General features: G+C 45.0%; 1 pseudogene; it reads left to right on the forward strand.

Moving 5' to 3' along the window:
• The first annotated feature begins 10,954 nt into the window (after positions 1-10,954).
• Positions 10,955-12,598, forward strand: LOC102866074 (annotated as a pseudogene).
• The last annotated feature ends 216 nt before the right edge of the window (positions 12,599-12,814 follow it).

Below are 12,814 nucleotides of genomic sequence, written 5' to 3' on the forward strand. Positions count from 1 at the left end.
GAAAACTGCCAGAAGTGTAGGCTGGGTTTAGAAGAGGCCATGGTACTAGGGATATTATATCTAATGTCAGATGGATCTTGGCTGAAAGTAGAGAGTACCAGAGGAGTATCTATCTGTGATTCATTGACTATGCAAAGGCATTAGACTGGGTGGATCACAACAAACTGTGGCTGACTCTGAGAAGAATGGGAATCCCAGAACATTTGAGTGTGTTTATGCAAAACCTATACTTGGACTAGGAGGCAGTTCTCAGAACAGAGCAAGGAGACACTGCAAGGTTCAAAATCAGGAAGGGTGTATGCCAGGGATGTATCCTATCTCCATACCTTTTCAATCTATATGCAGAACATTTCATCTGGAAGGCTGGGCTGTATGAGGAGGAATGTGGCATCAGAATTGGAGGAAGACTCATCAACAACCTGCATTATGCATATGACACCACCCCGCTTGCTGAAACTGAGGAGGACCTGAAGCAGTTGCTGCAGATAAGAAAACAAAGATTCTTACCACTGGGCCAATAGGCAGCATTATGCAAGATGGTGAAGAGATTGAGATTGTTAACAGCTTTAAATTGCTTGGCTCCACAATCAACACTCATGATACCAGCAGCCAGAAAAATCAAAAGATGAATTGCATTGGGAAAGTTTGCTGTCAGGGACCTCTCCAGAGTACTGAAGAGCAATGACATCAGTCTGGAAAATAAGGCATGCCTGACTTAGGCCATAGTCTTCACAATTGCTTGTTATGCATCAGAGAGCTGGACGATAACTAGGGATGATAGAGAATTGATGCCTTTGAGCTGTGGTACTGGAGAAGAGAGTTGAATATACCGTGGACTGCCAGGAGAAAATACAGGTTCATCCTAGAGAAGGTGAAACCAGGCTGCTCCTTGGAGGCAAGGATTCTGAAGCTTCATCTGACATACTTTGGGCACATTGAAAGGAGGGATCAATCCTTGGAAGGGGACATCATGCTTGGAAGGATGGAGGGGCAGAAAAAGAGAGGAAGACCATCAATGAGATGGATTTATTGGGGTAATTATTGGGGTCATGAGGGTAGGTGTATCAGACAGTAAAGTTGGCACAGGATAGAGCAGGTTTGAGGGCTACTGTACATAAGGTTGCTATGAGTCACAAGCAACTTGATGGCACATAACAACAACAACAACATTCACCCACTTTATTCTAGAATATGGAGGTGGTGTTAAAGTATGCCAGGCAGAAGGGACTTAAGTATGCCAGATGGATGAGATTGATGTTGTGGTTGCCACGCACAAGAGACAGAAGAAAAAGGTCTGCCGGACCCTAGGGAATGGGATTTATATTCAGATGGACCAGAAGAATAGAGTCATCTGAAGGCAAAGGAGCAGAATTGCCATCCCAGAGGGCCTGAAAGAAATGCTCAAGTCCAGAGCTGAAAGCCTTCCACCTAGAATCCAGGAACAATGGCCAGCACTCAGGATCTGGAGGGCACAGCCATTGCTCAGACAGTCTCTGAGAAGAGGGGATTCCTTTCAAGCCTTGAGAGCTATGTCATTTGTTCTGCTGGGTTCTTCTTTACTTGTTTGGTACCCATTACCTTCTCTGTGACTCCAGTTTCTTGCATTTGTTGTGGAAACATGTACTTTGTGCCTGTTCCAACAAATTAGACAGTCTGTGTTCTAGATTTCACAAACTCACAGATGATGAGGAATTTTTCTCCAGGATAAGACATGCCTACAGTCTCTCCCATATTTGATTTTGATGATTCAGACAATGAGTTGTTGGACTTAGAGAGAGCTAAGACTTTGGGGATAATATAAAATGAATGTGTTTTTGCATGTGGCTAGGACATGATTTTGTGAGGGTGGAATGTTATGTGGTATACTGATGAAACACTTCTAATGTTTCGATGAAAGAAACACTAGATACCTAAGATGCTGTTGTGAGTGATATTTAGTAAAATTCACAACCAGAATGGCTGTGTAACAATTTTTCCTAAGTAAGGGAAGGGAAGACGTTAATAGATTACGATGTTGTTCTTAAACAAGGTCAGCCAGATGCTTTGTGCCTTTTTTGTAAACTATCTGTGTGGTGGCTCTGAGGATAATGAGTATTATCCACTAATCCCTTGGTTAGAGACCCTTTTGTTAAGGAATTCTGTTTGCTTGTTCTTTTGCTCCACAAATAGATTAGGGAGAATGCTGCTCCTTTGTGTCCCAAATAAGGCAAAAGGAAGTTGTAAATGGTTACATCACGGGCCATAATACTCTGTCCCGGGAAGGCAAATAAGAAAAATAGGAGTCTTTCTCTCTTTTCCGGGAAGATTGCTCACCTCAGGCAGAGGATGGAACACAGTGTGGAGAATGATTTTATTTTATTTACTTTTTGACGCTGCTTTTGATAGAGAGTTTTAAGGCTTTGGCAGGTCTCTCAAAGCTCAGCTTGACTTGCCTAAGTTTGGCAAGGCCTGAAACAGATGTCTTGAGTGTGTTAGCCAATTAACCCACTGGGCTCCAGACCCGTGAGACAGTATGTCACAAAGCTTTGAGCACTGCAGGAAAACTGGCCAAGGGTTGAGCCCTGAGCAGCTATTTTATCTTCTTTTCTTCTTTGTTGTTGTTGTGTATCATTGAAGAGATTGCCCATCCTTCTGCAGAGAAGCTAGTGGATTTGAACTACGTGCTTTTAGGATTGCAGTGCAGCTTCTTACCACTATGCCACTAGAGCTCCCTACAATTCATGAGTATCAATTCATGGTTATCTTTGTCCTGGAGTAGTTATAAAATCAGGTAGAGTTAATTGGGGTAAAATATTTTCTTGTGCTCTAGGTGAAAGTTTGCATAGCAAATTTTATTTTCCCAGTCAGTAGTTCATACACAAATTGTTCCATGACCTGGTGACAATGTCCGCACGGTGTCCTTACTCTTCCGTTTCCTCCCTGGGATCCCCATTTCCATTCCTGTGATATCCCTGTCTCTCCCTGTCCTCTCATCTTTGGTTTGGCGCAAATGGTCACAAGGATTCCTGTCTGTTATTGGACTGGACAGTGACCTCCAGCGGTGTCTTCATTTCCAAGCTACGTTTTCTCAGATCAGTGACCTCATGGGGTCCTCTCATCTTCCTATCTAATAAATATGGTCTTGTTATTATGCTAACCTTTATGAATCCATTCTAACTCGAACTTTCTGTTGTGGTCTTAGAGACAGAGTAGCCAGCAATAGCAGCCAGGCATCATCTTCTGGTTCTTCTGGTTGAAGGTTAGAGGAAGCTATGGTAAGGAGTTGTGCTGCCAACCCAAAGGTATGTGGTTTCAATCCACAAACTGCTCTGCAGGAAAAAGATGGGCAATATCCTCTGATGTGATTTACAGCCTATGAAAACCTGGTGGAGGGTCAGCTATGAGTCTGTTCGAACTCAATGATACATAACAACAACATGGTCTATGCATTGAAAGCTTCCTTGAGTTTCAATTTATCTCCATTCTCCTGTGCTCTTGTTGGGAAAATAAAAATTGTCACTTCACAGATGGTTATTCACAAGCATTTTGGACTCCAGACACTATCCACCAGACAAGGATGTAGAACATTATCTTTATGAACTGTGTTTTCCAATTGCCTTAGCTTGTCCCCTGAGGCTATGGTCCTTAGCTTCAGGCCCAGTGGTTCAGTCCCAATGTCTAAGTCATTTCTGTAACTGTGTCTTCCATATGCTTTATTATATATATGCACAACATTTGCAAATATATGCGTAAAAATATCTAACACACACACATATATACACATACACATATATATACATATACACACTCATGTATGTTCTCATATAACCTCCCTCACCTATTCAGCATACCTATTGACCTACATAGGAAGCTCTGGTAACACAGTCCATCACAAGTTATGTTGCTAACCCAAAAGGGGTGGGTGCCTCTCTGCTGAATCTAATCCCCTTGGTGCTCCTGGGGTGAAAGATGGGCAATCTCCTCTCATGCAATTTATAGCCTCTGAAAACCCACTGGAAGATCAGCAGCTATCAGTAGGTTCTGACTCAACAACAGTAAGAGTTTTGTTTTTGCTGGTTTGTTGAGGTTTTTTCCAATTATTTACATGAGCCTTGGTGGCATAGCAGATTAAGCATCAGGCCACTAACCAAAAGGTAAGTGGTTCGATCCCACCAGTCACTACTCAGGAGAAAAATGGGAAGAGTCTGTTTATGTGAAGATTTATAACCTTGGAAATTCCAAGGGGAGTTATACTGTGTCCTATAAGATCGTTTTGATTTGGAATCACAAGACAGTAGTGGTTTTCTTGTTTACCTGTGTATCTAGTCACAGATTATTGTTAGTACTGCTGTTGCAGGACTGTATTTTTATACCATGTGCTATGTTGATATTGTTGTTGTTGTTAGATACCCCAGAGTCTGCTTCAACCCTTAGTGAACAGAATGAAGCCCTGCCCCACCTGCACCATCTTTACAATCTCTACTGATTGTAAAATCACCAAAATTTACCAGCTGTTCCACAGAAGAAAGATGGGCAATCTCCTCCTATGTGGTTAACTGCCTCTGAAAACCCACCAGAAAGTCAGCTATAGGTCTGTTCTGACTCAGCAGTACACAACAACAACATACATCTTTACAGTATCCTCTGCTTTCTTCCAAGATCCGTCTGACATTCGCAATAATATCCATGATGCCGCGGCCTCTTCTAAATCTGATTTAAATTTCTGGCAGCTCTCTGTCAATGTACTGTTCTATTGAGTCAACTATGAGTCGTAACAACCCTATGAACAATGGCTCTGAGCCTTACCCTACTGCGAACCAACTTCATCATCTCTGACACACCTGACCTCATTGCCACAGTTACTACGTCAGTACATCTCATCCAGGGTCTTCCTTTCCTGTGCTGATCCTCCACCCTTCCAAGATAGATAAGGATAATATTCTATTACTCACAGCATTGCACTTCAGGATAAATCTTGAAACGGTCTTTTTGACTATGAATGTAACTCGGTTTTTCCTCACTTTCAATTCCCAGAGTGATCATAGGATTGTCTGATTAATAGTGGCCAATGCCAGCCCACCTCAGCTCACCAGTGCCTAGAATGTCAATCATTATACGTCCTATTTCACTTTTTTTACAATGTCCAATTTTTCTAAATGTATCCTTTATATATTTCACATTCCAATTATTAGTGGATGTTTGCAGCCCTTCCTCCTAATTTTGTAGTATCTTCCTATGTGAGGGCTTTACCTCCTCTGATATAGCTGTGTCCCTCCCTCCATTGTTCATAGACTTTTCAAAGGTCTGCTATTTCAGAAGTGTCTGGACAATCCTTCTTCCTGGTGTGTCTTTATCTGAGTGAACCATGTTAGTACAGCATCTGGCAGACAAGTGCTGTGATGAGTGTAAAATCTCTGCTGCCAGGTAAGTAGTAATGACAGTATGATTCTTTGGAAATACACATGAGGTGCTGGCTCCTATTCCGGGAGTTGGAGATTTAAGAGGAAGTAAATCCTGAAATATGAGGAGCAAGTGAAGAAACTTAATATTTTGGCTGAGAAGAATTTTTAAACATTTGAAGAGCTATCTTGTATTCAAATCACTCATTGCTGGTAAGTTCCTTTCCACTGAGAACAAACCTCCATTGATTGGGCTTCCAAGTCTGTAAAATCAAACAGAAGGGTTTTGCTCATCTTTCTCCATCACTGGTGGATTCAAACTGCTGGTGATTCACAGCCTTTGGATTAGCAGTACCACTCCCTGTGGACTCTACCACCACAGCTCCCTTGTATCCAGCTCTGCTCTCAATTCATTGTTGCCATGCTGGAACCAATGCATAGCTGACCCTCCACTGCGTTTAAACCATTTTAAGTTGCAGAAGAGGTGATTTTCCATCTTTCTCCCGTGGAGAAAAGGTCTCACATCTCCCTGTAGACTAAGCCACCAGATCGCCCTTCTTGTATTCAAATAGGCACTAAAAGCCACTTGACAAAGACTGTCATATGTTGGATGGTGCCTTTCACCTCTGCCATCCTTCTGATCTCCAAAAGGTTTCTGTCCTGAAAGCAGGAGAGATTGGAGGGGAAAGACTTAGACTCAGGATTGGACAGTTAGGGAAATCTAGTATCTCTGCTGGAAGATGCTGATGAGAAAAAAGCCTGCCCCTCTGGCTGGGTGAAGTCAGTCCCTGAAAGGTACAAGCAGTGCATCATTCAGCTGCTAACCAAGAGATTAGACATTCAAGCCTATCCAGAAGCATCTTGGAAGAAAGGCCTGGTGATTGACTTCCAAAAGCCAACCATTGAAAACCCGGTGGAGCACTTTTCTGCACTGACACACGCGGAGTCACCAGGAGTTGGAATCAACTAGAAGACAACTGGTCTTTCCCCCCACCCTTCCCCCGGCTGGAGAGGACAGCCATGGTTTATCCCAATAGGCCTTTGCACATATTCTAATGCTATTCCTAGGAATCTGTCCACTTTTGAGAGAGGCCATCTCAGGTCACAGAAGTGCTCCCTCTGGGTGGAGTGGAGTTTGTTTCCTTGTGGTCTGGCTAGGAAGAGCCAAGCCGGGTGGCTGAGAGCCTGGCCATCTTGGCTAGAAGGCCAAATGACTGGCCAACTGGTGTGTCTCCAGAGGGCTGACTGATGGTCTTGACAGACCCGTCCTCCAGCCTCCACCACCGCCTGGAGAGCACCCTCTGGCCAGCTGACTTTCCTGTTGCTGGGTTTGTAAATGGCTTGATTTATGGCCTTGCTCATCCACGCTGACCCTCGGTTATACACGCTTTCCCTTCCAGGCTGAGAAGTGAATAATGAATTAATCACCCTGCTTCGAGTTCAATACTGAGCGTTTGCAGATCTTTATTGTACTGTGCAAGCCAAGTCGAACTGCTCAATTTACACTCCTAATTCATTTGAGTTTGTGCAATTCTGCCTTTTCCTGGGGAGCTGCAGCAGTGCGGCCACTCGGTGTCTAAGGAGACTTCCCTTACCCTGCAGGCTGTCCTGTCTCCCTTAAAGCAAAGGCTGAGGACTCTGGTGGCTCAGAGAATACAAACCACCTCCCCAGAAATTTGTCTCCAGATGTCTCTTGTCCAGAATGGGGCTGAGTAGGGGCAATTCTCAGAATCTGAAGAGGTAGCCGGAATCTGAAGATTGTAGCCCCTGTGCCCAGACACAAAGGAAGAACACGGAAAATTCATAGCCACCTGACCCCAAGAACATTAATGTCTGTCACATGTAAAGGCTTACTGCCTTGAACACTGCTTTTTAATGATTTCTCTGTTGATTATAGTCGTTACTGAGGCATCTCCAACTCATAGCTACCTCTGTGGACAACAGAATGAAGGCCTCCCCAATCCGGGCCATCCCCACAAGGGCCACCGCGCTTTACGCCCATTGCTGCAGCCACGGTGCCAATCCATCTCATGGAGGGCCTGTCTCTTTTTCAGGTCCTTCTATTTTACCAAGAATAATGTCCACAAATTGACAGCAACATATAAAAAGGTGAGCTAAGAAGCATAGGAAGCAGTGAGTGTGCTAACGGGGAAGGCAAAATTCCCCAGCAGGAGGGTGAGAATGGTGGCCTGCACTGAAGAGTGAAATCAAGCCTCAGTGAATTGTACATGCAGAAATTGTTGAACTGGTATATGCTCTGCTGTGTATCTTTTCAACAACAATAAACAAATTAATTCTTTAACAACCAAAGAATTCTAGAGACTTGTAGTCATGACTGCAGCAGGTCCTCCCACTCCAGTTCTGTGGGGTGTTGGTGAGAGGAGTTTTTGTAAGTTTTAGATCAGATAGCTTTCATGGGGAGAGCAGATAAATTCTTCCACAAGTTCACTAGGAATCGGTGAGGTCAAGTCTGCCTTTAAGGACCTAGGGTGTGCTCTCCCAGCTTTGGAGGCCCTGGGTGGTGTTTCTCTGCTATGAACCAAAATGCTGGAGGTTTGGGTCCACCTAGAGATGCCTCAGAAGAAAGGCCCAGTGTTCTGCTTCCCAGGAACGGAGTCGTCAAGGAATCTATGGGGCACAGTTCTTCTCTGACACAAGCACAGTGAGTCTGAACCAAGTCTATGGCTGCTGGGTTCCCAGCTGAGTCCATTTTCCTGCATCTCCCAGAAACCAAAGCTAGATGCTTTCCCCAAAAGCTTATGGTGGAAAGCAGTGGAGCCAGAGCCCTGGGCAAGAAGAGCTCAAAGAAGGTGGCCCAGGATTCACCCGAATGGGTTCCCAGAAGGGACACGTCTCCTCCGAGGACATATTCTCCCCATACTGCCCAGTGGCATCGCCACAGCCCAAGCGTCTCATCTTGAGGTTTTGCTCACATTGTTCAGTTCTCCCAGACCTGACTTCTCCCTGGACATTTGCTGAAGTGTCCTCCTCACTCCAACTCTTTAAGACTTGACTTTGCCACTATTTCCCTGTAAAACCAACCCAGGCCTCCACACATTAATGGGCTTTCTCTTTCCTTCCAACCTTGGCCACATATTGCTTCTCCCTCTGACTGTCCCATTTCCTGGTACCCTGACCAACTGCAGATGGTGTCTGACTCTCACTCTGGTCACTGGTGAAAGTATGAGGACAAGAAGTAACCAAGGGCAGTCTTCATACCCAGCCCAGGGAACTTCTTCACAGACCCACTGCAGTCACAACCTTCATTCATTGAAAAGGAATTTCAAGAGCGCCTCCTCTGCCCGGGCCCTGAGATGGTAACAGGAAACACGACTTCACTGCCTGTTCCTCCCTCTATATTCTGGCCATAGTGGCCTTCTCTAATGTCTTCAAACCCACCATTCTCCCTCCTCCCTGCGATTCTTGAATATGTTCTTCCCTCTGCCAGGAACATCTTCATCTTTTTCCGGTTTCATCATTGTGATCTATTGGAGTTCAACAGATTCACCAAATTTGCCAAAGAAGATCATTCTAGAACCCCCAGTGCCCCAACTGCCTCTGGCCCTTGCTCTGAACATCTTCCCTGAAGCTCTAATCAACAGCTGTGACTACAGTGATTAAGAATATAGTGGATCATTTCTCTTCATCTTCCTCACTGCTAGATATAAGCTCCTCAGGGTGGGGCCGTGACTGTCTCACTGACATGAAACATTGCTCTATTGTCATTGCCTAGAAAACATGGTTCTGGCTTTGTAATGACATTGAGAGACTGGCAAGTGCTCCTTGACATAGTTTGCCATTTCTCCTGTCCTATTAGATCACCTTTGGACAATCAACAAGGTTGTTTTGGCCCAGCACCTTCAGAGCTTACATCTCCCCTCTGGTGATGTTCTACAGTGGAATAATCACAAAGCACATTTTTTTCTCCCAAAATCTTTTCTTTCACAAAAGCAGAGTTACAGAAAGGAACGTAATGACTATTTTCATAACTAAGGAACTTGAGTAGTTGAGAACCTAATAAAATCACACTGCAGAACAATCAAAATCCTCAGAAACAGTCAATACCAGGTACCTCTGGGCTTATGTGTAAAAGTGATGCTGAAAAGAAGAAAGTCCACTGTTCTCTAAATATCCTTGGAGACCTCCAGAGACTCGCACTCATTAAACTCAACTAGGGGGTTGCCCCCCTCCCACAGACTCTGCATAAAACCATTACTTTATTCGTGAAGAGTATAAAACAGAAGTCCTCTGGGCTAAGGGACATCAAACACAACTCAAGTCAGGGGCTGTACACTGGAAATTGAAGAAGCACCCATCTCTCTATTCCCACATTTGGATTCTAGAGCCCTAGAATCCATATATGCTTCTGGCATGACACTGAAAGAATCTTCTAGAACCACAATGATTTGGGGCTTCTTGATTACAATATTAGAGGCAAAATGACAGGAAACTATTTCAGTAATAGTCTTAGGGAAAATTCTATCTGTCCTAGAATTCTGAATCAAATCAAATTGACAGTTAATGGTGGAAGTTAATAAAGACATTTTCAGACAGGCAAAATCTTGAAAATTGATTTCCCCTTTTAAAAAAGATAAAAAATAATTCAAGATTGTGATTCATGAAAGTATTTTTTTATTACTCATTACCATCAAATTGAACTTAACTCTTAACTGACACTACATTAGGTTTCCAAGGCTGTATGTAAATCATATGGAATGAGATCATCCATCTTTCTTCCAGACAGTGGCTGATAGATTTAAGCCACAAGAGACGCACATACTTTGGGTTAGGATTGCAACTCCCTATGGACTAGGTAAAAATCTTTACCACTGGGTTAATAGACAGCATCATGATAGATGGAGAAAAGACTGAAATTGCCAATAATTCCACTTTACTTGGATCCATAGTCAACACCCTTAGTACCAGCAGTCAAAATCAAAAGATACATTGCATTGGGAAAGTCTGCGATCAGGGACTCCTCCAAAGTACTGAGGAGCAGTGATCACAGTTTGAAGACTAAGGTGCACCTACCTAATTCAGACTATGGTCATTTCAATCACTTTATGCATCTGAGAGCTGGACAATGAATAAAGATGACAGAAGAAGAACTGATGCCTTTGAGTTGTGATGTTGGAGACGAGTACTGAACACCCCTGGATTTTCAAGAGAACAGCTATGTCTTAAATAAAGGGCAGCCAAGAGTCCTCCTTAGAGCTAGGCTGGTGAAGCTCCATCTCACACACTTTGGGCATGTTCATAGGAAGGGATATTCCTTAGAAAGAGACATCCGACTGGGAAAGGTGAAAGGTCAGTAAGAGAGAGGGAGACTCCTAACGAGATGGATTGAGAGTGACTGCTGCAATGGGTTCAAGTATTTCAGAGATGATGCAGATGACACAAAATAGGGCTGGGTTCAGACCTGTTGTTCATAGACTCACTATGAGTTGCACTTGACTCTATAGAACCTAACAACAACAACACAGACCAGGTTACCAGTGTTCTGTCATCAAAATAAGGGACTAATGCCCACTCCTCCGCCTCCCAGCCGATCTCAGTCAGTGCACTCAGCCTCTCCTGCCATGGCTGCGTTTACTTGCAACCCGCAATTCCAGAAGCTACAGCAGTGGCACCACGAGCACGGCTCTGAGCTCAGCCTGCGCCACCTCTTCGACTCGGACAAGGAGTGCTTCAACCACTTCAGCTTGATGCTCAACACCAACCATGGACAGATTCTTCTGGATTACTCCAAGAAACTGGTGACAGAGGAAGTGACGTGGATGCTGGTAGATCTGGCCAAGTCCAGGGGTGTGGAGGCCGCGCGGGAACACATGTTCAATGGAGAGATCAACTTCACTGAGGACCGAGCTTTGCTGCACATGGCCCTACGGAACCTGTAGAACACTCCCATTGTGGTGGACACCAAGGATGTGATGCCCGAGGTCAACAGGGTGCTTGACAAGATGAAGTCTTTCTGCCAGTGTGTCTGAAGTGGTCACTGGAAGTGGTACACAGGCAAGCCCATTACAGATGTGATCAACATAGGCATCGGGGGCTCTGACCTGGGACCCCTCATGGTGACTGAAGCCCTCAAGTCATACTCTGCAGGTGGTCCCCGAGTTTGGTTTATCTCCAACATTGATGGGACCCACATTGCTAAAACCCTGGCCTCACTGAGCCCTGAGTCTTCCCTGTTCATCACTGCCTCCAAGACTTTTATGACCCAGGAGACCATCACTAATGCAGAGACGGCAAAGGAGTGGTTCCTCATGTCAACAAAGGATCCTTCTGCAGTTGCGAAGCACTTTGTTGCCCTGTCTACCAATATGACCAAAGTGAAAGAGTTTGGAATTGACCCTCAAAATATGTTTGAGTTCTGGGATTGGGTAGGAAGACGGTACTCGCTGTGGTCAGCCATTGGACTCTCCATTGCCCTGTACATAGGCTTTGACAACTTTGAGCAGCTGCTGTCAGGGGCACACTGGATGGACCAGCACTTCCACACTGTGCCCCTGGAGAAGAATGCCCCTGTCCTGCTGGCTCTGCTGGGAATCTGGTACATAAACTGCTATGGTTGTGAGACTCAGGCTATGCTGCCCTATGACAAGTATCTCTAACGCTTTCCAGCAGGATGACATGGAATCAAATGGGAAGTACATTACCAAGTTCGGCGTCCAATGGGCCCCATCTTGTTGGGGGAGCCAGGGACCAATGGCCAGCATGCCTTCTACCAGCTTATCCACCAAGGCACCAGGATGATACCTTGTGACTTCCTTATCCCAGTACAGACCCAGCACCCAATACGGAATGGGTTGCATCACAAGATCCTTCTGGCCAACTTCTTAGCCCAGACTGAGGCCCTGGTGAAGGGGAAGACAAAAGTAGAGGCCCAGAAGGCGCTCCAGGCAACAGGAAAGAGTCCAGAGGAATTGGAAAAGCTGCTGCCACACAAGGTCTTTGAAGGAAATCGCCCAACCAATTCCATTGTGTTCACCAAGCTTACACCATTTATTCTTGGAGCCTTGATTGCCATGTTTGAACATAAGATCTTCATTCAGGGAGTCATCTGGGACATTAACAGCTTCTACCAGTGGGGAGTGGAGCTAGGCAAGCAGCTGGCTAAGAAAATGGAACCTGAACTTGAGGGCACCAACCCAGTGACCTCTCATGATTCTTCCACCAATGGGCTGATCAACTTCATCAAGCAACAACAGAAAGCGTGAGCCCAGAAGCTAATAAATTCATGCGCAGCACCAAACCCCCATTGTGACTGGTCCTTCTTGTCCTTACTACCACAGTCTGCACTGCATGGTCCCACTCCACCCTACCTAGAGCACCTTTGGGTTGTGGACTTGGACCAAAAGTCCCTCGGGGGAAGCTGTTCTGGACTCACCACACCCTGTCTCTCAGTGTCTGCCAACCCCTCTGTGTTGCTGGTT

Source organism: Elephantulus edwardii, unplaced genomic scaffold, assembly GCF_000299155.1.
Source record: "Elephantulus edwardii isolate Elephantulus edwardi_28Jun2011 unplaced genomic scaffold, EleEdw1.0 scaffold00066, whole genome shotgun sequence".
NCBI classification, from domain to species: domain Eukaryota; kingdom Metazoa; phylum Chordata; class Mammalia; order Macroscelidea; family Macroscelididae; genus Elephantulus; species Elephantulus edwardii.